Raw genomic sequence first — 25894 nt, 5'->3', positions numbered from 1 at the left:
AGAGTCTGTGACTGGCCCAGAGTCACAGACTCTCAGCCCAACCTACCTCACAGGGTTGTTGTTGTGGGGATAAGATGGAGGAGGAGAATGATGTAAGCTGCCTTGAGCCCTTTGTAGGAAAAAGGCAGGATATAAATAAATAAATAAATAAATAAAAATAAAAATAAAAAATAGGACTGTCCGCATTTGATGAAGTGCAGGATGCGTGCCAACGGAGCAAAGCTCAGGGAGCCAAGGTTCCATTTGGATGCCAGGAAGCACTTTCTGATAGTTGGGACCCCGAGGGTGTGGAATGGGCTTCCACGGGAGGAGGTTGAGGCCCCATCAAGGATAGGCTGGGTGTCCACATGGTGGGCATGTCGTGAGCAGAGCCAGCTGGTGCCGGAGGTCAGACTAGATCGCCCGGGAGGCCCCTTCTGACTCGCTCTGTTTCTATGTTTCTAAGTGGACAGGTCCATGAACATCTGGGCCATAATTTGTGCTTCAGACTGAAAGGTTCCAGGGGGCTTTTTGTTCTTGCTGCAAATATGGCTTCGTAAGCAACGTGGTTTCCCTTCTGGGAATATCTGTACATGGAGAGATGCAGACTTAATTAACTACCAGCCTAGACGTCTCCAGCCGGACACCCTCAGAGATGTTGGACTGCAACACCTCTAAATCCCTTGTTGGAAGGGCAGCGATGAAGGAACTAGGAAAGATCATGAAGGGAAATGAAGCTTCTCTGGGAACCAAGGCCAAGTTCACCCACACTATTGCAGTGGTGATGCTTCTACTTGGAAGGTTGTCTCCAGAAGGTGGTGCTTTTGTTCCGCCCTGTGGATTCTCCAGCCTGGAGTTCCTCGGGGGTCTGTTCTGTCCCCTGTGCTATTTGACATCTACATAAAACCACTGTGTGGGGTCATCTGGAGCTTTGGAGTGTGTTCCCTTCACTAACCTGAGGACACACGGCTCTGTTTCTCCTTCTCACTGTCAGTGGGTGAGGCTGTGGATGTGCAAAACCGGTGTCTGGCCATGACAATGGACTGGACGAGAGTGGACAAACTGAAACTCAGTCCAGACAAGGCTGAGATGCTGTTGGTGGGTGGTTCCTTGGACTGGATGGAGGGCGTCCAACCTGTTCTGGATGGGGTCTCACTCGCCCTGAAGGAGCAGGTTCATAGCCTGGGGTGCTCCTTGATCCATCTTTGCCACTAGAGGCCCAGGTGGCACTGGTGGCTTGGAGTGCCTTCTACCAGCTTCAGCTGGTGGCCCAGCCATGGCCCTACCAGCCCTGTCTTCAGTCATCTACGCTCTGGTGGTCTCTGGATTAGATTACAGCAATGCACTCTATGTGGGGCTGCCCTTGAAGACAGTTAAGAAGCTGCAGCTGGAGCAGAAGGTGGCAGCCAGATTATTAACTAGGACAAAGAGGTCCGAACATAGAAGGAACCAAGCGTTTCAAAACTTGGTGCTGGAGGAAAGCTTTGCAAAAACCCTGGATTGGCGGAAAGACAAATAAATGGGTCCTAGATCAAATCGAACCAGACATTTCCCTAAACATAACAAACCTGAGATTGTCATACTCGGGACACATCATGAGGAGACAAGACTCATGGAGAAGACAGTCATGTTAGGGAAAGTCAAAGCCAGAAGGCAAAAGGGAAGACCAGATATAAGATGGATTGAATCCATAGAAGAAGCCACAGCCTTGAACTTGGGAGAGCTGAACAGAGCTGTCATGGACAGAACATTTTGGAGAGCTTTCACTTGTGGGGTTGCCGTAAGTCAGAGACAACTTGACAACTTAACAACAACAACAATTGAGATTCTTGGATGAGTTCCTTTCTTTTACTCCCCTGCCCCTCTGTTTGCCTTCCAGGAAATAAGTGTTTTGCAACTAGCTATGTCCCCATGGAAAAACACACACACTATGTTCACAACTGTAAGAACGCACATATTATGCGCTCAACATCCCAAACGCGCCCACTGACCCAAAAAGATTGGGGGAACCCAACGTACCTGTTCCGTCTCTTCCTCCCTACACCCAAACTATGCAAGAAACATCCAGGAAATATGCCAATGGAATAGCAGAGCTTGTGATGATGGTAACTTTTGAGGTGCCGAAAGAATATTGTGACACCTCGGCATTGCCCATATCATTCTTTTCATTTCTGACGCTCAGGCTGTGAATGCTGCTCCTGATAGCAGCAGACTCAAGAGGTGTTGGCAGGCAGGGGAGGCGCCAAGGGTTTTGGTAGTGCAACCGGAAAAGCAAATTAAACATCCAGACAGTCCCCCACGAGGGGAACCAGGTTGCTCACTGACTGCTGCGGCAGGGGTGGGGGCGGGGGAGCAAATTTAAAGAGGGGGAAATTGGGTGGAATGGAGAGGTTGGAATCCTGGACATGTAGAACAGCACAGTCCAGAGAGAAAAAGGAGTCAGGGTCGCATTGCGAACCTCGCTGAAATATTAGGGAGGAAATATTCTGTCCCAGGATCTAGAATCTAGATGGCCTTTAAGCTCTTCCACAACAATGGTTGCCATTGTTGTTATCATCAGTGTTATTAAGTCGCATTAATGCCCCACTTTTCTTCCTCTTGCACAGAACCCAAAGCACTGTAAAGGGCTCTCTTCGACTCTGTTTCATCCTCACAAAAAGCCAGTGAGGTAGCATAGGCTGAGAGTGAAGGGCTGGCCCAAAGTCAACCAGCAAGCTTTGTGGCTGACGGGGGCTGGAACCCAGAATTCCCCAGTCCATAGTCCAACACCCAGCATCACCCCACTTGACACTCCCAGTGCTTCCTGCTATGGCATTAAGAAGCACAGATAAGGGTGCCAAGCTCTGTTTTCTCTGCAATCCTTCCCTGCCCGAGAGAGAAGCACCTGCATCCCACAGACAGCATTTCAGACTGAATATGTACAACCACCTGCCTTTAGCCAGCGAACAAGCAATGCTTAGTGAGGACAGCTTAGCAAACACTGCCCCAAACAGCCGTATGCCGCGCCAGCGATGCACTTACACTGTAGCCTTGCACAAAAGAGTTCATTAGACAATTAAGCAACTCAGACCAACAGAGACAAGGGGATAATCGTATTCCAAAGTAACAGGAGGGGCCAAGACCCAGAAACAAGTGGAAGGGATTGTGCTAATCTCTTCCAGGCAGGGATAAACACACATAATCGGTCTCTCACATAGGGCTGAATCTCCTGCGGACATAGTTTGGTGGACCTGGTGGTGTTTGGTCGATTTGGGTTTAACCAGGTGGCTGGTTTGGAAAATAAAGCCAAGTGACGGATCTATGAAGGTGTGAGTCCTGGACTTCAGTCCTACCACATGCTTGCCGGCAGTTGGCAACTTGGCAATGACACCTTTTGCTTCTCCACACCTCCACCTCGGTCTGGCCCAAAGTGACGGGCAAGCGAACGGGCAGATTGCAATGGCGAAGAGGAGGCACAAGTCTGCGTTGTGGGCCAACCAGCTCCAGGCACTCTTGGGTGAGGTGGATTATCTGGATCCATTCCAGTCGGGGTTCAGGCCACATTTGGGTGCAGACACAACTTTGGTTGCCCAGTGTGATGACCTGCATTGATAGAGAACTGCTAGTCCCTGGCTTTCGACACCGTCAACCGAAGAATCCTTCTGGGATGGCTGGCTGAGCAGCTCCGACTTAGATGGCCAGTTCCAGAGGGTGTTGCTCAGGGAATATTGCCCATTCCCATGAATTCTCCAGCACGGGGTTCCCTGGGGCTTGGTCCAAACTATTTCCTATCTGTGGGAAACTGTGGAGTTTTGGAGTTTCATCTGGAGTTTCGCGGTGTGATGCCATCAGTCCATGGATGACCCACCATTCTATTTTGCCTTTTCTCCCTCACCAGATGGAGCTGTAGATGTGCTAAACTGGTGCCTGGCTGAAATAGTGTGTTGAATGTTGAGGACAAACAATCCAGGCAAGACTGAGATCCTGCTAATGGTGCAGATGAAGGGGCTTCTGCCTCTTCTGGAAGGGGCTGTACTGCCCTTGAAGGAACAGGAGCAAAACGTGGAGGCATCTTGGTCACTGGAGGCCCAGGTGGCACAGAGTGCCTTCTACTAGCTTCGTTTGGTGGCCCAGCTACACCCCACTCTGGGCACAGATAGGCTGATTCTAGTAGACCATGCAAAACTACTGTCTGTGGGTTGCCCTTTGCAGCTTGTGAAAAATGTGACCACTAGATTAAAATCAGGGCCAGAACAGTTCTGGCCTGCTTATGTTGGCTGCCCATCTGCTTCCAAGCCCAGTTCAAGGTGTCAAGTTCCACCTGTAAAGCCCTTCATCTCTTGGGGCTGCAGGAACTGAGAGAACGCCTCTTCCAACTACGATCTACCCTGTCTGGAGCTCTCCTCCAGTTGCCACCTCTGGGGAAAATCTGGTTGGCGACAGCAACCCCCTAGATGGTGTGCCCCCCCGCCCATTGTTGAACAAGCTCTAACCCCTGTCCCGGCACCAACCCCAAAGTCTTTTCCGCACCAGTTTTGAGACTGTTCTCTGCAATTTGGCACTTTAATCACTTTATTCCCAAACTGGGGCACGTGGCAGCTTCTCCACCGGCCTTGTGATTTCATTTGTGTTCCCTGCTTAGTTTTAAATTTTTATTTCAACAGCGGGATTTGAACATTGTGCTGTAGTTTTTATGATGTTTTTGTTATCTGTATTAATACTGTATTTTGTGTGTTGGTGCAAACTACTCAACCATTAGGCAGTGTTGAAAAAATAATAATTAATTGTGCCATTCGGACTGCTGATGCCACTTCAGGTTCAATCTCCTTCTCTGGGAGCCACCTTTAAAAGAAGTGGGGAAGATGGCCAGGAGGGAAAGGGCCCTGTCGGTTGTGGCACCCCAATTCTGGAGCAAGCTCCCCAGGGAGGTGCGCCTGGCACGGACCTTGTATACATTTTGGCACCTTTCCCTAAACTGTTAAAACTGTTTCATTTGCCCTACATTTTAATCGCTAAACATGATCATTTGATTTTATACTGTTTTTTATCTATACTGCTGTTGGAATATTATGGATTGTAATTGTTAGGTGTTATGTATGTTGTGACCCACCTGGAGAGCTTTGTCTGCTGGGTGGTACAGAAATAAAATAATGATGACGAAGATGATGCATTATTTATATTTTATTTATTAATTGTTGCTTACTATGTTAGATTTTGTTCTTCTAGATGCTCTATGGAGATCAAATATGTACATTGTGTTTGGTTTTATATAGCTTTTTTCTTGTACACCATTCTGCAAGCTTTGCTAATCAAAAGGTTTATAAAAGCCTCAAATAAATATATAAACAAATGACAAATACCAATATATAAATAAATGACAAATGATAAATCTAGTGGACAAATTATGGAAGCAGGCAAATGGTAAGTCCAATATTACTGGGCTAATGAGTAGCTTCCAGAAGAGAGCTGTGAGCTACAGACAACACCAAAACACAGATAAGCAACTAGATACCGTGCACAGTCCATGAAAGAAAGAAAAACAGCCATCCAAGGTTCAGTAGCACAGAAGTTCAATCCCAAGGTGAGGTCACAGGGTCAGCCTCCAAAACTAAACTGGAGCGAAGCTCAGGGAACCAGGGTTCAATTTAGATGCCAGGAAGCACTTCCTGACAGTTGGGACCCCAAGGGTGTGGAATGGGCTTCCATGGAGGTGGCTGAGGCCCCATCGGTGCGGGTGTTCAAGGATAGGCTGGACATGCACATGGTGGGCATGTCGTGAGCGGAGCCGGCTGGAGCCGAAGGTCAGACTTGATGGCCTGGGAGGCCCTTCCGTCTTGCTCTGTTTCTATGTTTCTAAAAGATCACCATTTCCCTTGCGCTAAGTAGGTCTGAGCCTGAAAACTTAAATAGCCAGAGCTGCAGTTTTTTATAGCCTTCTGGCAACTTTCCTTTTCACAAGGAGTACATAAAGACTCCTTTCTTTTTGAGGGGTCCTCCTTTCTATTTCCTTTCAATGCAAGTGGCTGTAGCCCAGTGGACTACAGGTTGGGAAGTCTGCCCTAGAAAATAGGATTGCTTCAGCCAAATCAGGCTATTGGCCCATCCAGGCCAGTGCAATCCACTCCATCGGCAGCTGTTCTCCAAAGCTTCAGACAGTCATCTTTCCAGCCCTGTTATCAGAAAACATTTTAAGTGACGATTCAAGGAATCAAAGTGGGGAGTTCCTAGATATAAAGCATGGATTTTCCCACAGCACAATGGCTTTTCCCTACCAAGATACAGGGATTTTCCATTTTAAGTTGGCTTCATCTATTTTATTGACAAGTATGTCCAGAAGGTATATCTGTATTTCTCTGCTGCACAGAAATCCCACCTTAAAAATCTCAACTTTCCCCAAAATGTGACTATGTACCACCAACACAGCAAGGCTGAAGGAAACTTGCACAGAAGGCAGCAAAACAGATGTCTGAATCCATCCCAAGTAAGCAGTCATATCAAAGGCGCCATTTAGGTGAGGCTTTTTGGAGGAAGAGAAAAGACTTGCCAAATCTCAAACTTTTGCACCCCCGATTTTGCGTGTAGGCAACGGTGGACAATATTAGGAAATACACATCAGCTTCCTTGGAAACAAGCTGTTGTTTTTGAGAAAATAGAAATAGATTTGCTGTTCCTCACCATTCCTGTGATGGCTAAGCAGATCTCACAAACGTCACTCTGATGAAAAAGCTGACAACAATTTATAGAGGTGCCAAATCCAATTATTTGGCCATTTGGTGTTTTGTGAGAAGCTTATAGGATGGATCTATATTTAGAGTGAGTTCAGGGGGGCCTTTATCCTTTCTTTGGGTGGGAAAGCTAGGAATTAGAGGTATGCACCCAGCTCCCAGCTGTAAGATATAGCCATAATCCCCTGCACAGGAGGAGTACCCAGTGCAGCATGGCTCCTTGCTCCTGGCCAGCTCCTTTTGAAGGGTGTCTCCTCTCCCCCTCCTCCACAGCGGTGCCACTGTTTCTCCCACAAAAAGCAACGCCAAGCACGGTCGAGCTGGAGATATCCCTAAGATAACCACAGTTCTGAGAAGTACACACAGCTGAGAGGTGTTCCGAGTAAGAAACCTGCAAAGTTTCAGGAGAACAGGCACAAGCCCAGAAGAGACGCTCCCCAGTTTGGGGGAGAGAGGGAGGAATTATTGGCTCCTTTTCAACACAGGTCTCCTGTTAACCTCCCTCAAGTTTGACTGCATCAAGGAAGCCACAGCCGCAAATTTAGAAGAGCTGAGCAGGTCTGCCATGGAAAGAACATTCCGGAGGGCTTTCATTAACGGGGCTGCGATAAGTTGGAGATGACTTGGTGGCACCTAACAAGAAAAACACCACGACCAACAACAAATACTTTGAACTAAGGGCATCAAACATCTTGGGTTGGCAGAAAGCATCTGAGCCATGGAAGAAAGGGAAGAGCCCTTGGGATCCACCGCCCATCCATCTGCCCACTGATCTATCTAATCGTAATTATTTCTAGGCTGCCTTTAAGGTGGGATGAGAAATAGATGGAGGCCAAACTTGACCTGCAGGGCTAAAATTACAGCCCCCACTTTTTCTGCAGAGGATAGGAAGTCTTTATTTTGACTGGGGGCGGCGGGTGGGGGACAACATTGCAAAAACCTTACTAGATCTGGCCCAAGATGTTTCAACCATCACTGACCTCTGTCAATACCCTGCATTCCAGGATACGGCAAATTCCTTCCCCATGTGAGTCCTTCATTTGCCCCTTGAAGTGGTATGATCCAGGCAGAGTTTAACACCGAAGCTGCTGTCCATACTAGGCCACAGTCCAGAATATTGGTTTCGGTCATGTCTTCAAGAGAAAGATTACCTCTGCTTGCTCTCTTGTGTTTTGGACAACCTAAGTTGCACCTGCTAAGGACAGGAGAGGCAGGAATGCTCGAGTTTGCCAAAGAAAGACCTCTGAACTTTGCTATCAATTCACTCCCAGTTTCACTTCCTGGTTTGTTGCAAAAAAGTGTGTGTTTTGAACAGGAAATGCCATGTCCTGAGGACGACTCTTCCTTTCTTGCCCTAGGCTCAGACACCAGACAGTCCTCCACAATCCACAATTTTGCAACTAACAAGACAGTGCAACTCTAAAAGCTCTCTCGTGAGCTAAAAGATAGTCCTCTGCTCATGAAAGGAGGACTGGAAACTGCTCCCTAAAACCTTCCCATTCAGTAATTCCATGGGCTTCACCCTCAGGGTGGCTTCTGCTACTGAAAGGCCAGCCAGCAAGACCCATAACTGAGCAGCAAGCCCTTTAACTGGGCAGCGCATCTCGCCCAGTGCCTTGTGACAGGGCAGGGACGATGGGTCTTCCACGTCTTTGTCTTGGATCCGTCCTCTCTCTTCCCTGCTCTCATGGTCAGCCTGGGAACCGGTGAGCAGCAACTTCAGCAGAGCTTCAAGGGCTTCTGCCCTCCTGAAAGTTCCCAAGCCCCTCCGCTTTGCTGAGTCTTCAAGGTCTTCTTCAGAACCTTGGATGAGGAGTCCAGAATTTCCACAAAGAGTGGGTGCCTGGCCTGCTGACTCCCATCGTGTATTTCTGTGCGCATTTTTAAAAGTTTGCCTTCCCGCGATTGCCTGAAGTGTAAAAATATGTCTTCGCGGGTGGAGAAATGCACATCTCAAAGTGCATATTCTTTTGGGGGAAGAAACCTTCACATTTTTCATTTGCAATTGCAAAATGAGGAAAGCACAGATTTATTTTTTTAAAAAAATAGGCGCTCGTTTGGGATTGCAAGGTGCAAATGAGGCAGGTTTAGATGATCTGTGAACTTGAACTGAACTTCTCGTACATGGCTGGCTTCAGCTCGCTGGCACAGGTGGGAAAGTTACGTTGCCAATGCCTGCTGCTAAGGTGTCTGGATGGAGATGGGTGGAGGGACGGGTCACAGTCCCAGAGAGACTTTGGCTTACAGGGTTGGTCTGGTCAAAGTTTTAGAGGTAGTCCCGCTGTATTGCAGATGGTCCATGGCCCTTTTCCAGGTGTGGTTTCATGTGGAACGAATGAAAACTTTCATTCCATTCAGTGGTTCATTCATGAAAAAATGAATGACTTCAGGGGCCTCATTCATGTTATCAGGATTCCCCCCAATTTCCAGACATTCTCTAGAAGATTCTATCAATGTACAGAACCCGTGGTTGCCCTAAAACATGAGTGAGCAAATGACAGAACATGGCCAATATCTTACAGAGGACCCCGTAACAGTGTGGACTGCTCTTGAGCAAGGTTCCACTCCATGCCCTTTCGAGGATACTCCAGTCCATCCCACAGACCGTCAATACCACTCTGCTTTGGTTAAAGTATTTGTTTTGCTTCCGCAAACATTTGCCTCTGGAAAAGGTATTTATTCACCCAGGTTTTCCCTGACTTGCAATCAGTCATGACACAGCTCTGTTTTACTGTGTTTCTTGTAATGTTTTCGAGGTATTTATTGGTTTATGCTGTTTTTACATTGGCTTGTATACTACAGTGGACGTGCCACTGTGTGTAAACTGCTCATAAAGCTTGTGTGTTCAAGCTGTACAGAAGCAGGTTAAGTAAAATAATAAAAACATACACGTCAGAAAGAGTTGATAGCCCATTTCTGTGTGTGGATGGCGCTGTGTTGGGTGCATAAAGAGTGAAGCTCAGTGAGTTCAGGAGTCCAGAAGAGGATGACAGCATTACGAACTTGGTGCACAGAAATGGAAGGGTCTTAATTCACTTTCGCTTCACTCTCCTGAGTGGGATGGTGTAACTTGGTGTCCTGCAACAGCAGGAGGTTGGACCTGATGGCCTTCATTGCCCGTCCAGCTCCTCTATTTTATGATTCCTATCTTTTTCCCTCCAAGCCCAAGGCATAATGCAAAAGATGTGAGGAAACGCCATCTAATTTGCTGCTTCATTCTCCCCTTCCTTTCTTAGACCTCTCTTGGTTCTCACACGGACTGTTTCCAGAGGGGAGGGGTGATGCTTGAGGAAACCAAGCCAAGTGCCTGTTCAGTGCCGAAATCAAAACTGTGCGGCTCCCAGACAGGTTGCCTCTGTGCTTGTCCGCCCCCCTCCAGAGACACACACACAAAATTCCTTGCCCGGCCCTCAAAACAACTGGTTGGGCTGGTTTGTAGAGGCATGCAAAGAATGCATCTCTTTCCTGTCCTGCAGATTGCTAAGAGCCATGGGACACTGGCTGCTTCTTACTTAACCACTCATTATGGGCTTTGGCGTGTGATTATGAGGAGCTGAGCTCTCCCCCCGCCAGCAAAAATGTATTCAGTGCAGCTTTTCTGACACAGAAGTGCACCCATTGCAGCAACAGTGAGCAAGCTTTGCTTCTGAGCTGTTTCTGCTCTGTTCATGTGCAATTTGCTCATGCACAACGGAGTTTTGTAAAACTCGGTCGACAGAGGGAGGCAACCTTTTCCTCCCTCTGTCAAAACACTGGGCCATCGGCCAGCAAAGCTGATAGGGAAGTAGGTCTAATCAATACCAGTCTCCTTGTTGCTTCTTAATTGCCTGGTGAGAATATTTGCTTTGCAAATATGCCCAAAAGATTCAGACCCATGCACAGGAATATATGGCCACATCCAAGGCTGATACCAAAAGAGAATTTCTTTGTGCAATGCGAAGTCCGGGGGACCAGAGGTCAATGGTGGACCACAAGCATTACAGGCAGAAGGTCCCAGGGAGGGCCAGGACTGAACCCTGCCTGAATCCCTGGAAAGCATCTGCTGCCAGTCTGTGTTGGGAATACTGGAGTAGGAACTGGACTAGATGGATCAAGGAACTGACTTGGTGTAAGGCAGCCTCCTCTGTCCCTATAACTGCCGAATTTTAAAAAGGGATTGGAGTGCATCTTCCAATCAATAGCTCTTAGTGGATGTATATGATGGAGGTGGGAAAGAACCTCCATGTGCCAAGGCAGTCCACCTTGAACTCCCAGGTGCTGAGGAAAAGCCAAGGGAGACAGCCAACTCCTTCAAGTCCTACTTGTGAACATGCTGAAGTACCTTGGGAAAAGAATGCTGGCCGCTATGGAAAGGCCACAGGGGATGTGAGAGAGGTGTCCAAAAGTGTGTGCTGTGATGTCGTGGAAGCAGGGCTCTCAGAGTCGAACCCCAGGACTGGATGAGCAGCAGAAGCAACAACGTTGTCTGCCACCTTCTTCGGGTTTCCCAGTTTCCTCTGTCTTTTTGGACTCAGCTCGGTGGTGCGGTCTGGGGACTGCCGATCTTATTCATTTATTTAAAACATTTGTATGCCACTTGTCTTGCCCGTGGCTTCTCTACACACAAGCTGTGCCAGAGAGGACAGTGATGTAAACCCAGCCCTCGTGCGACTGGCAAGTGTAGGGAGGGTGGGTAGCCATCCAGGCTCATCATGCACACCAGTTTGTTTGTTTGTTTATTGTTTTTATATCCCACCATTTTTCTCTCGTGGAATTTAAAGTGGGTCCTGGTGGTCTCCCCTCCAAGCACTGAACCAGACCCAAACTTGCTTAGACTCAGTATGGTACACCTTCAGGCGATCCCCTGAGAGCTGCGATGCACCAGCTGTCCATGTATCTCTGAAGTACTAGTTGCTGGAGAGTCACAGCAGGGAAAAGCTGTGGTCCCCGTTTCCTGCTTCCGTGGGTATTCCAGTAGGGCACTGTGACATGCACTAAGATTAGATGGGCGAGTAATTTGGTCCAGCAAGGCTGTTTTTCCATTCTGAAGTGCAAACATTTGCACTCAGCACAGCTAGGCCTTTTCTTTTTGGCTATTATTTCTGGATGATGAATGTTTCCTATTTTAGCCCCCTCGCCCTTACCTCTGCCGCTTTCTGCACTGTCAACTCTTGATCCCAAGATCCCTACTTTGTGCCTTGACTCATTTCAGCAGATCAGGTTGCTGTTAGACACCGGACCAAGTCCAGCTGGCATCCTTGCCAGCAGCCCTGTTCTAAGTATGTTTGCTCAAAGGTTATTCCTACCATGGTGGAGACACCCAAGACTGTGTTCGGTCTTGCAAGGGTTGCGTATGAGCTGAGTGTATGTTGCTGCTGAACTGTGGGTTGCCACTCAGATTAACGAGTTGTCAAAACCCAGCTAAGGCAACAAACCGTGCTGAACGACCCACTGGTCACAACCCAGCAACAAACCATGGGTCCCTTTCATCCCTTCTTTGTAACTAGCAAACCATGGCTTCTTATCACAGCTGGGTTCACACAATGCATGAACCCATATTTCAACACCAGCCCATGGTTCAATTCCAACCCTCAACCCATTCCCAACCTTGAATGTGGATTAGCACACAGTCTGAACCCAGCTGGCAGAGAAGGCAAGAGAGTATTACTATTACCTTCACACACTGAGCAACGAACACCTGCACAGGAACAGGTCGCAGCGTCCATCAAGCGTTTGCATTTACCTGGCACGTTATCTCCTGCAAGGTAGGTGCACCATCATACCTTCCCACGAGAGGTGACTCAGCAAAGCCCTCCTGGCACTTAATAAGCTGCATGTGATAATGACACCTGCCAACAATGGCATCCTGGTGAGTTATGCAGCGGAAGCAAGATTTGAATAGAGAGGCGAAGTTCTGCCCTGCATGTTCTCTGCTGATGAGTGGCTTAAATCCATTGCCCTTGCTGAATATCCCGACACATATGTAATCAGTGCTCATGCATACATGCACATGCCTGGGCACATGATACATCAGAAATTCCTCAGCTACGCCTTGCTGAGAGCATGAAGCTTTTGTCATCCAGCATCACACACCGCTCTTGTCACGACCATTTGTTAGTGTTGGTATTACACCACAAATGCGTGTGGTCTTTTGCAAGTATCTGATCTATGGCACATGGAAACAGTAATGGAAGGCGAGATGAATGAAACACTCATCACCATCACCCCGATTTAATTTGCGCTAAACATGTATTTATGCATGCATGTATACCAGAAACCTAAACCCAAAAGGACTTGTGTGGCTACAAATGCACAGAGTCTAAACCAAAGTTTAATTAAAGGGGTCCCTCAATTTCCACATCTGTTTTATTGAACTACCTGTTGTGGGAGAGACAGGCTGCAAGCTTTAACAAGTTTGCATCTCAATCCCATTGAAATCAATGGGGATGGTTCCAAACGGGGATGAATTCAGCTGTTCATTTATGGCTTTGGATCATCGCTGTCTGCCAAGTTCTTTTTAAGTGGCCCTTGCTCCTGCTCCTTTCTCACTGGCATGCAGGAGCAAGGGAAAGGCGAGACGGGTGGGGGGAGAATGCCAGCATATTTCCATCACAGCTCTTGCTGCTCCTAGCCCAGCCTTGAGAGAGGAATTCCAAACTTTCACACCAGGGAAAAGCAGATGAGGGACAGGAGGTTTGGGGGAAGTGTGTGCTGAGGGTGAAGGGGCGATGCTTGCCCGGTTTTATTGCCATCTTTGCTATGTTTTAAATGACGGATAACATTCTATTGTCTTTATATTACAGTATCAAAGTATTTCTGTGGGAGGTGCTTTGAGATGTCATAATGCTAGGCAATATAGATATATGAGAAATAATTATTCTAACAACAACAATCAGCCCTTTGTACCGCCCCTGAGCAAGTTGGGGGAAGTGTGAGTCAGATAAGGAACAGTGTGGTGTAGCGGGACTTGGGAGAGTCTGGTTCAAATCCTCACTCGGCCATGGAGCATGCTGGGACATTTGGGGCCAGTCACTGACTCTCAGCCTAGCCTACCTCACAGGACTGTTGTGGGAATAAAACAGCCAGGGGCAGGAACATTATGCCAGCAACATAGGTTATAATCACGTGATGCACAACCTGATCATAACAGGTCGCGAATTGCAAGGCCTGATGTGGTGCTTGGGTTGCAGTCCTGGGCCAAGACCTGGTGATCCCGGTTCAAATCCCCACTCAGCCATGAAACTTGAGCTCAGGAAACTTAGAACTATGCCACCTCACAGGGCTGTTGTGAAGATAAAAATGTGGAGGAGGAGGAGGGTCATGCTGGCTGCCGCGGGTTGCAAGAATTACAACGCCATGAATTCCACGAGCGAGTGCGGCCTAGTGCTTAGAGTGCCGGACGGACTGGGGACCCGCGCGTTCTCATCCTCACGCGGCCTTGCGACTCACCCTGCACGACTAGTCACTGCCGCACCTACCTCACAGGGCTGTTGTGAAGATATAAGGGGGAGAAGGCACAAAAGCACGACGGGAGGAAAGCCGGGGACCCACAACGCGCGCCCGGCGCCCCGCCGCCTGCGCCTTTAAGCGCTCGCCGGAGAGGGCGGGCCGCGCCCGGCGTGATGTCAGGCCGAGGGGCGGGCCGGGCTGGGCCGGCTCCGGCGTGAGTCACCCGCAGGGCGGCCGCGGAGCATTCTCGCCTCGCCTCGCCCGCGCACCTGTCTCCGCCCTCGCGCCGCCACCTTGCCCTGCCAGCGTGCGCCCAGGCGGGCGCGCCCCGGATCGCTCGCTGGCTGGCGGCCGCCGCTGCGCCGAAGTTCCCGAAGTTGGAGCCTGCGGTTCCTCGCGAGTCAGCCGCCCCGCCGAGGCAAGTCGGGCTTCCCGCGGGGATCGCGCCCTTGGGGTCCGGTGCGTGCGTGGCCGCGGGGCTGGGCGCGCGCGCGCGCGCGCTGGGCGCTTCGGGCGCGGGAGAGGCGAGGCGAGGAGGCGAGGCGGACAAGCGCTTGCCCCGCGGACAGGCGCGCTCAGCCCGCTGCCTGCTGGCGAGCGATCGCTGTCGCCGCGCCTCGGCCGCCGCGCGCGGGGTCCGGTCGGCGGAGCCGTCGCTCGCGCTCGGGGGCGCTTGCGCCTTCGCCGCCCTGCCTGCTGGGGTCTAACGGGCGGGAGGCGCCTTTCCCTGGGGGCTCCCGGACGTCTGGGACCTGCAGCTCCCGGCCAGTGGTCAGGGGTTGCCGGCATCTGGAAGACGGCAGCTCGGGGAAGGCTGGTCGAAGCGGGTCGGCAGCCGGCTGAAGAGGCTTGGGGACTGCCGGGGTGGGGAGGCAGGGCTGCGGAGCGTGCTGTAAAGCCGGTCTGGCACTTACAAAAGAAATTCCACGAAGGTTCTCCATCGCACTGTTTGGAGTCTCTCGGTGTTTCTCTCTCTGCGGGTGCTTATTTATTCAAACCGAGAAGGCGTCGATGGACTGGACTCCAGTCTCCAAAACTTGCGCGGTGCGAAAAACCCCAACAGCGACTCTGTCTTGAAAGTGCCCAAAGATTTTCTCCATTTTTAAACCACCACCCTGCTATTTTTAAGTGTGTTGAAATGTTCGTTTCCCCTTGGACGAAACCCGTTTCCAGTAGGCAGGTATACGTGCTTTCGGAATGGAACGGCGTCCGAGCTGTGTCAAGTAGCCATTGGAACAGATGCATTTTATTTGTGGGCAGATTCGGCATGTTTACTCAGAGTCGACCTGCATCCAGGAGAAGTGGCTGGACTGGCAGTGCTTCTCATGCTGCTTACTCACAGCAACAAATCCTGTGAATGAGTGGGGTGGCATGCATTTCTGAATAAATAATCTTCGAGTTAAATCAGCTTCTATTTTGGGAGGGTGCTTATGGGCTGGATCAAATTTATGTAATGCCCTGCGGCCAGGATCCGAAGAATTGCTTTGCTAATTCCTTGTTTCCAGGGATGTTTTCATAGAACAGTAGAGTTGGAAGGGGCCATGAAGGCCATCGGGTCCAACCCCCTGCTGTTGCAGGACACCACATTACACCATTCCACTCAGAGGGCTGTCCAGTTTCACTTGAATGTCTCCAGTGTGGGAGAGCCCTCCGCCTCTTCGGGCAGCTGGTTCCACTGTCGTATTGCTCTGACAGTGAGGAAGCTCTTCCTGATGTCCAGCCTGAATCTGGGCTGTTGCAACTTGAACTGATTATTCCATGTCCTACACTCTGGGATCAGCAAAGACAGATCTTGACCTTCCTCTTTGTGACAGCCTTTGAAGTATTTCTAGAGGGATCTCATGTCCCCCCTCAGTCTGCTCTTCTCAAGGCTGAACATGCCCACTTCTCCCAGTCTCTCCTCACAGGGCAGTGTTTCCAAACCCTGGATCATTTTTGTTGCCCTCCTCTGGACCCTTCGGGCTTACATTTTTGAATGACAGCTTCTTTTCCCTTTCTCATGCCAGGCGCATGCACAGAAACTTTCAGCAAATGATCTTAGTATTTGGAGGAAGCTGGAAAAAGCCGTGTGTGTTAAAGCCAAGCCTTGTGTGTGTTGGTGTGGTGGAACAGCGCTGGGGCCAGGGAGACCTGCTGCTTGAAGGCAGCTGCCTCCGTTTCTTTGGCACGGGAGGAGCCCTGCCGGATCAGGCTCAGTGTCTGTCTGATCTAGCACTCTCTTCACGCAGCGCCCGGCCAGCTGCCCTAAGGAAACCCCCAGCTAGGCCAGGAGAGCAACAACACCTTCCTGCCCAGGTTCCCCAACACAGACACCCTCCCTCTGGTGCAAAGGTAGTACAGAGCTCTCTGAACTAGCAGCCATGGATGTCCACCTGCGTCTTGAACTTGTCCAATTGCCGTTTAAAGTCCTCCAAAGGATGGAAGTCAATTCCATAGTTTAAGCTTGCACTCTTTCTTTCATCCCTCCTGAATCTCCCACCAATCAGCTTTACAGGTTTGGGTTCGAGTGTTATGGCAGAAAGAAGCCTTCCTTGTGTTTTCTTCACACCGTGCATAATTTTGAAGTCCTCTGCCATGTCCCCCCTTCCTTGCCCTTTTTCTAGGCCAAGCAGCCCTACTGTTGTAGGCGGCCTTCATAGGAGAGAACTGCTGCAGCCCCGATCCACTGCCCTTTCCTATACTTGCCCAGTGCTACAACATCCTTTTCCAGTGCAAAGAACTGTCCACAGCATTCTAAGTGTGAGCACACCAAAGATGTGTACAATTGAAATATCCTCCTGGCAGTGTTGACTTTATGTTCTTTGCTGACCATGACAGCCGTGGAATTGTCGTTTTCCAAGCAGCCAAGCACTGTGTCAACACTTTCATTCAGGTGCCTGGCACAATTCTGCTTCCTCGATCACTCAGAGCTAGCTCCAATCTTATAACTCTAACCTTGAAGTCCCCCCCATTTTTTTTTGAGGGGGTTTGACTCAATGGGCTTTACCTGACACTTTTTGCCATTTTGATGCATGCTCTCCCAGCTGGAGAGATGCTGCTGGATTTCCTTGAAATCGCTTTTTTAACCACCCTAAATAGCTTGCTTTCCTGTGCAACCTTGGCCACTGCATTTCTCATGCCTAATTCTGGATAATTTATGAACAGGTTGAAAAACTGGGTTGGGAATTTTATTTATGTTATTTATGTTATATTTTACATTGTTAGCTGTCCTGAGGCTTTTTTGCGAATAGGATGGCATATAAATATTTTAAATAAATATATAGCTCTGGTCCTAATGCAGATCCATGTGGAAGCACACCATTTACACCCCTCTGTTAGGAGAACCTCTGCTTCCTGTTCTTTAGCCAGTTACTCATCCGTGAGAGGATATTTCTTATTCCATGACTGCTAAGTTAGTGAGGGCCTTTCTGAAAGGCCCTTTGGAAATCCAGGTAAACAATTTCTACCAGATCTGCCTTGTCTACATGCTTATTGAAACCGGCAAAGAACTCTAATGTGTTAATAAGACATGACTTAACTTTGCAGGGGCCCATTGTGGCTTGCCCTTCTGTATGCTTAATAATTCTGTGCTCTAGGAACACTTTAAACCAATTTGTCCAGAAAAGGCATTAAGCTTTTAAAACAGATCCTTGTAATTTCCTGGGGCCTGTTGTAAAAATTGGTGTTACAATGGCCATTCTTCAGTCCTCTGCTATAGAAGGATGGTCTTAGACATAACGTTTTTTGTTTTTTTTTTTTTTTTGGTAAGAACTTCTTTTTTCCACCACTGTTTCTTTCCAGAAAATACCCCTTCAAGCACAAGTATCTGCCCTCTATCTTCTGCAGCGATGACAGATCAAAAGAATTTATTCAGTTTCTCTGCAGTGACTTACCCTTTTGTACTTTCTCAACTCTGTCCAGGGTCGAACTCTCTCCCCTACCTGATCTTCAGCTTCTGGTATATTTTTTTGCTGACCTTGCTGTTATTAGCTATATGTTCCCAAAAATCCCCTTTAGCCTCTCATATTGTCCACTTGCATCTCCCTTGTACCCGCGCATGTTCCTTTTTGTTTTTCTCATTTGGGCAGGACTTCTATTTTCTGAAGGAAACCTTCTTTTCTCCAGCAACTTCCTTGACAGAGCTTGTTAACCAGGCTCGGTGGCCTCCAAGACTTCTTGCTACTTTTCCTAACCCATGGTAAACAATTAAGTTTCTATTATTGTGGTCTTGAGTAGCCCCCAGGCCTTTTGAATGAATTTAACCCTCTTCTGCTTCTAGCTCCTTTTTTTTACCAGCGCCCTCATTTTGGAGGCATTTCCTCTTTTGAAGTCAAATGTGACTGTCTTGAACTTCATGAGACCTTTGCACTGACATATATATTAAATCAGATACTATTATCATTAATTCCAGTTGGTTCAATTGCCTTTACATCATGTGCTAGGTCCTGGAGATAACAATTAGGATTAAGTCTGGGGTCACCTCCCCTCTGGTTGGTTGCATGACTGTCTTAAAATCCCCCTGAGCATTCTAGCCTGGGCACCAGTAACATGTTCCTAGAGCTTAATTAGTCTGGGAGTCCAGTATCACCTTCCATGGTGCTTCTGGGGAAGAGTCCAAACCTTTTAGGTGTTCCAGGCTGCTGAAATCTCTGCTCTCTTGCACAGACGGTGCAACACGCCCCCAGTTTGCCCTTCCGTGCCTTTCTTATACAATTGCTATCCAGGGGTGACCATATCTCATTGCATATCACCTCTGCATTCCACCAAGTTTCCATCAAGCCCTCTGTGTCTAGGCTTTCCTTTAAAACCAGACCTTCCCCTGCTCCTGTTTTAGCTTGGAGATTTCTAGCATTTGCACAGAAACATGGTGTGCTTCTCTGACATATGCAGCTTCTAATTTGGCCCCTAGGCCTCTTTGACAATCATGTTTCACCCAGTGCTCATGTCCTATTTTTCCATTTGGGCCATCAGAATTTTTCATCTTCATCCCCTAAGGATGCTTTAACCCAAACCAGATGTTTCCCAGCTTCTGTTGGCTTTCCTCCAAGACTTAGTTTGAAAGCTGCTCTGCTGCTTTTTCTATGTTTAGTACGAAAAGACAAATCCCATTTTGGTTCAGGTGGAGCCTATTCATCCCAGGTCCAGCCTGTCCCAAACTTCTCTGCAGGGGCAAACCATTCTGCACCCATCCTTTCCATATCACTATCCTCTCCACATAATGAAATTCCTCAGCTCAGCAGGTATTTCAGAGAAAACCATGCTGATAATCCAGGATTTCAGCTACCTAACTTGGGCTTCATGACTACATTTCCCCACATTGCTGGTACCAAGCAAAAACGACTCCCAACTCTATTGTAGCATCAGCTGTTTATCTATTTATTTATTTAAAACTTTTCTAGACTGTCCCATTACCAAAGTCTTGGGACGATTTAATGATACAAAATGTAAAAATAAAACACAGCATCCTAAAAATTCAACTAACAATAAAACCCCAATTAAAACAGTCAGGTTTTGGAAAACATTGGGAAAATAAAAAGGTTTTGGCCTGGCACCGAAAAGAATAGAGTGACAGCGCCAGGCAAACCTCTCTGCAGAGTGAATTCCACAATCGGGGCACCACTGCAGAGAAGGCCCTTCTCCCGGTAGTCACCCTCCTGATCTTCAGGGAGGGCACCTGGAGAAGGACATTTGCCCCAGATCTTAAGGGGTGGGCAGGCACCTATGGAAGGGGCGGACGGGTGCAAAGCTATTTAGATGCCATGTGATATCCACAGTCTTCTTACGAGCAGGCAGGTCTTCATGCCCATCTCATACCACATCTATTTATTTATTTATTAATTAAACACTTTTCTATCCCATCCTTCTCCAGGGTTTCAGGACAGTAATACAATAATCAGCCCCAACATCAGCATCAAATAGCAACAAATAAAAACCCCTTTAAAACAGCATTAAATCTTAAAATATTTGGAAAGTAAAAAGATTTTGGCCTGGCGCAGAAATAAATATATTGTTGGCGCCAGGTGCATCTCTTTCAAGAACCCATTCCACTGCCAGGGTGCCACTGCAGAGAAGGCCCTTCTCAGGTAGCCACCCGAGAGCTCCTGATGAAGGACCTCCAACTCAGATCTTAGGGGGTGGGCAGGTATTTCCTGTGTCTCACGATTCAGCCGCCCAGTATCACAACGCCAGACTACTGCAGTGTGTTCTACACAGGGCTGCCCTTGAAGGTCGCTCAGAATGTGCCTCTTTGCAAGCCACCGCAGTCAGATGAATAACCGCGACCCAAAGGTCACACAGAACACCAATTCCTTCCCACTTGCTTTGGTTGCCTCTCTGCTTCTGAGCCCAATTCAAGCAGCTGGTTTCAACCTGCAAAGCCCAACACGGCTTGAGACCACAATACTTGCCAGAACACCTCTCCGAGCTGCAGTCCAGCTGCTCCCGCCGGCTGAGGCATGGCCGGGGGCAGCAAAGACGAGAGCTGCCTTGCTCCAACTCTGCCGTCCTTCGGCTGCTGGGTTAAGACCACTCCGCATGTCCCAGCGCTGAGCAGCTCTAAAAAGCACCTGTTGGTAGGAGGGGCCGGACAGCCTTTGAACAGGTCTAGTTCTCTTAACTTCTTTTAGTTATTGAAGTTGTTTAAATCTGGTTTCAATTCTGTTCCTGAGATTGTTGTTGTTGTTTCACTTTTGTACGGTTTTTTTGTGTTTTATGAATTGATGTAAACCGCCCAGACAACTTTGGCGGTACAGCAGTAGTAGTGGTAATTATAATAATAGCAATAATAATAATAATAATAATGGAGGTTTGGGGGTAGAGATTTTTTATTTAGGGCAGAAGCCAATAGTTGATAGAAACAGGGTGAGTCCCCGGGGCATCTAGTCTGACCCCCGGCTCCAGCCGGCTCTGCTCACGACACGCCCACCATGTGCATGTCCAGCCTATCCCTGAACACCCACACCGATGGGGCCTCAATGACCTCCCATGGAAGCCCATTCCACACCCTCGGGGTCCTGACTGTCAGGAAGTGCTTCCTGGCATCCAAATGGAACCTGGTTCCCTGAGCTTTGCTCCATTGGAGTACGTCCTGCCCTCCTCTGCAGGGGAGAACAGGGCTCTACCCACCTCCGTGTGACATTCCCTCACATACCTGTATGTCGCCAACATATCCTCGCTGAGTCTCCTCTTCTCCAGGCTGAAGAGATCCACTTCCCTCAGTCTCGCCTCATACCCCATCCCCTGGGGATTTTTCTCTCTGGGAAGAGAACAGTATTCAGTGGATTGGGCAAAGAGGGCTGACCTGGGCTTCTAATTTGGCCAGGGTTAAATCTTCCTTTTTAAAAATACCAAATAAGCCGAACTCTCACATCGATCTGAGTCTACTTGTGTGTGTTATGAACTGCTACCAAAGGCCTAAAACCTGCGACTACGCTAAACCCAAACTGAATCAAGAATGCACCTTTTCTGTTTCTAAGTAGATTTCTATTAGCTAGGCCTGCAAAGTGGTCATTGCCTATATATTCTATTGCCCCCTACTTAGTGTGGGTTTAGTGTAAACATGTGGTTGAGGTTTTCAATCTTCAGGAATCCATTAGAGCAAAACTTCAAGAACTGTAAGTCCCTGCTGGATTTCTCACCTGGGGTTTTGCTCCTATTGCTGTACTCTTGTTCTGGCTTGGGCTGATAATTTTTAATCAATTAATTTTAATTCATGAGTTTTAAATGATTATACCTGAAATAATTTAGTAGAGAAATAAGCAAACAGCACGTATTTTCTTCTTGCAGAGCCATTTAACCTACTTGTCTGCTTATACTTTGTTGCTGAGGCTGGGCAAGCTTTGTTGACTTCCACAGATCACATTTCACATTGTATGTTCCTTGGGGCAGAGGCCCTCCCTCTTATATCTTACACTACATGCACATCGATGTGGTGATCAGTTTAATGATGCTGACGGCGGTGGTGTTATGAACAACATCGCTCAGGTTTATGGATCGTTGCGTAAAAAAGTGTAGACAGTTATCGCTATATAAGGAGGGAAAGAGCTGTCATTGAGCCAGAAATCTCTGCTTGATGTTCTTTTCTTGCATTTGCAATTTGCTGCAGGGGGATGTTTGGGTAGCAGGAAAACAAGATTTTTCATTCTTGCACGCGTTCTCAAAAACAATTATTTCTTTGTGTCCTATTGATTTCACCTGTGGCTCCAACTGAGCCTTGAAATTCTACATATGGTAAATCTTCTTTTGTTGGATGGTAGCAATTCTGTAAGAATTGCTTCTCTGTATACCACTCTTTCTCCTTGTATAATTCTGCTGCAGCTGAAAAGAGCACCACTCTTTGGACCTAAGCATGCCTTCTGGAAAAGGGTACACAACGCTTGAGGCTGAGTCTATACAATACAAAAGGACGAACGTCCAAAATACCCTCGTAGTTTAGAGGTTGGAGTGGCTGCAACGACTGGGAAGGATCAGCTTGGGAGAATAAGGGCAGACGTGATAGACGTGTTTAAAATTATGCATGGGTGGGAGAAATGGAGGTTTTTCTGTCTCTCCCACAATATTCAAACCTGGGCTCATCCTATGCTTAGGACAGACAAGAGCAAGAGGAAGTACTTCACACAACGTGTCGTGATATGGGAAGTGGTGATGACCACAAATCTGGAAGGCTTTGAAAAGGGGTTGAAGAGCTTCATGCAAGTAGAAACCATGGATGGCTACTAGCCTTGCTGGCCATTTGCTCCCTCTTTCTCCAGAGGTGGCCTGCCTGTGCACGCCAGCGGCTGAGGAGCTTGAGCGGGGGGAGGTCTTGCGCCCATCCCGTGAGCAGCTGGCTGCCGTAGTGGGTCTGGAATGCACGCCTGATCCAGCAGAGCTTTTTCTAACTGGCTTGCATCATTGATGGTATTAGGGGTGAGCCTACCTTACAACAATCTGGAAAGGTAGGCTCACCTTTAATACCATACTGCAGCCATCTTCAGAACACCCTGTTCTGTGCCTTCCCCGGTCTCTACTAAGGAGACTTTTTGGTAGCAACACCTTCACTATGGAACTTAGTCCCCAGGGAAGCTCGATTCACTTGTTAGCATGCCGGGACAACCCACTGAGGGAAACTAGCCATGTTGGGTTTGTTGTGGTGTCTAAACACAGAAACAGAGTGAGACAGAAGGGTCTCCCGGGCCATCTAGTCTGACCCCCAGCTCCAGCCGGCTCCGCTCACCACATGCCCACCATGTGGACGTCCAGCCTATCCTTGAACACCCGCACCGATGGGGCCTCAGCCACCTCCCGTGGAAGCCCATTCCACACCCTCGGGGTCCTGACTGTCAGGAAGTGCTTCCTGGCATCTAAATTGAACCTTGGTTCCTTGAGCTTGGCTCTGTTGGAGTGCGTCCTGCCTTCCTCTGCAGGGGAGAACAGGTCTCTACCCACCTCCGTGTGACATCCCCACACATACCTGTATGTCGCCAACAGATCCCCTCAGAGTCTCCTCTTCTCCAGGCTGAATAGACCCAGTTCCCTCAGTCTCGCCTCATACCCCATCCCCTGCAAACCGGCCAACAACCTTGTGGCCCTTCGCTGCACTGACTCCAACCTGGCTATATCCTTTCTGTAATGAGGGGCCCAAAACTGAACACAATACTCCAATTGCAGGCACACCAGAGTCGTATCGAGTGGTAGTAATACCTCTCTCGATCTAGAAGCCACACTTCTGGTTATGCCTAAGCCTATACCACTTCCCACAGTGTGGCTTTTATGTTGGGAATAAGCCACCTTTGTGAATCCATGGCTTTTTCTTGGGGTTATTAACCCATGATGGGTTGTTATGCTGTTTGAATTTGAGGGAGCAATTTCACTGTGGGTTGCAGAAACTGGTGAGCTCTGTCAGGTTCACTTTTTGAAACACCTGGGTGCTTTCATGTTCTTCAAAAACACAGAACGAGCAATTCACATGGACAGTCAACCAATATCTATTATTGAGCCTATATGAATTTGTCTAGCTCTGTAAGAAAACATGTGAATTTCAGTGTTCTTCAGCCAGAATGGAAATTCACTTGACATGTGAAGAGTTCTGCAAAATGCAAGCGCTTACCTAAATTTACACCAAACTTTGGCTTCACAGAAGTGTAATCTTGCTTGCATGTGTTCCCTTCATTCTCTGAGGGCGAAACTGTTCCCTATAAACATGACATCTAAGAATAACGATTGTTTGCACTCCTTTGTCCTTCGTAGAGTGCTACAAATCTCTACTAGCAAAGAGTCCCTCGATTCAAAGCAGTGCTCGCAATCTTCTCGTGTGTGCAGTGCATCAGTATGTCTCTGGTTAGTGCTTTTCTCTTGCCAGTTTAATATTTAACTCTGAGAGATGTCTAGGCAAGCTCTTACCACGGTAAAAGATCTTTGCACAAGGGAAGCGGTGGGGGAGCAACCCCCCCCCCCCAGCAGTCCTGTTGGCTGGCGAAAAGTATTCTTGCCCACTTTCTCTGCTGCTCATTTTCTGCACTTTTCTTATCTGGTGTATGGTCCGATAGATGGTCCTAGTTGTTAGCCCCGTTTACCCTTGCCTGACCCTTCTTGGGGATTTCGTGAGCAATTGCTCTGGAAAACACCGCTTGACGTTTGGTGCTCCAGAAAGCCCTGCCGTGGTTGAGCGACATTCGGCTAGGCACCCTCCCAGCCCACGTGCATTTCCAAATCCACATTTGCAGGTCTGGTGCAAAACTGCAAAGGGGGAAGCACTTCTCACCCCTGCCAGATTTACTGTTCTCACACCAGCCAGGTCTCCACTACAAAAATTATCTTCCGCTGCTTTTCTCCTTCCCTCCTCCTGGCTGGCTGTAACTTCTGATCCAAAGTAGTCTAAAGGGGGCATTTTGAAGGGACAGCTGGCCAGGAAGGACTATTGACCATCTAGCTTGCTGATTTTCTTCTTCAACCATCTCACCTGGCAATCTTCTGGCTGATGCTGCAAGGCACTCTGGAGCTTTTAACCCTGTATCTTCTCCATAACACTTTTTATGTAGCTTTGCTCTGAGGATATTTTAAGAGGTGGGTTTTTTGGTATGTCAGCTGCGGTGTTTTTGTGACCCCTGTGCAGTTCTTTCCTTACAGGTTTGTCTACCTTTTGAGTTGCCTTCTGCCAGCTTTCTTAGCATGATGGCTTCCATGGTGTAACCCTATGCACTTTTGGACAGCTGGAGATGGGCTCGCATAGGCAAACAGATACTGGGGGCAGCCTTCTGATCTGTGCACTCCTTAAAATGCTAGGGTAGTTGCTGTGTGCCTTCAAGTCGTCTTCAACTTACAGCAACGCTATGAATTCGGGCCCTCCCAAAAGTCCCGTCTTTGGCAGCCCCTGCTCAGCCCCTGCAAACTCGAGGCTGTGGCTTCCTTGATGGGGTCCACCCTTCTCTTACTTGGCTGCCTCTTCTTCTTTTGTCTTTGACTTCCCCCAGCAGGATTGTCTTCTCCAGAGAGTCTGGCCTTCTCATGATGTGCCCAAATTATGATAGCCTTAGTTTCATCATTAAATGCTTAAAATGCTTCGAGCGTCGCTGGAATGTGGCCTGCTTAATTCTTGTGGCTTTTCCAGACCTATTGTACTGAAAAAAAACCCCATTCTTTTTTCTGATCTGCTTTCTCTTTCCTATTTTTTCTTTGCTTCCCTGCCACATGTTTATTTTTTAACCTTTATGTAAACTTTTGAATAGTAGATTTACCAAGATTCTGTTTATTTATGTATTCATCTAATTTTTATGCTGCCCAATAGTCGAGGCTCTTTGGGTGGTTAACAAAAGTTAAAAGCGTGC

The 25894-nt window shown here is 48.2% G+C and overlaps 1 protein-coding gene across 1 annotated transcript in view; it reads left to right on the top strand.

Moving 5' to 3' along the window:
- Nucleotides 1-14436: 14436 nt before the first annotated feature.
- Nucleotides 14437-25894, top strand: part of PROSER2 (proline and serine rich 2) — a 40075-nt gene continuing 28617 nt past the window's right edge. Inside the window, exon 1 of the mRNA XM_044427963.1 lies at nucleotides 14437-14529. The gene's annotated coding sequence lies outside the window, so the exon portion shown is untranslated. The remainder of the gene's footprint in view (nucleotides 14530-25894) is intronic.

The sequence above is a fragment of the Varanus komodoensis genome, unplaced genomic scaffold (genome assembly GCF_004798865.1).
Source record: "Varanus komodoensis strain SLA01 unplaced genomic scaffold, ASM479886v1 scaffold1, whole genome shotgun sequence".
Lineage (NCBI taxonomy): Eukaryota > Metazoa > Chordata > Lepidosauria > Squamata > Varanidae > Varanus > Varanus komodoensis.
Note: the sequence above shows the minus strand (reverse complement) of the source record. Positions and strands in the feature narration are given on the sequence as shown.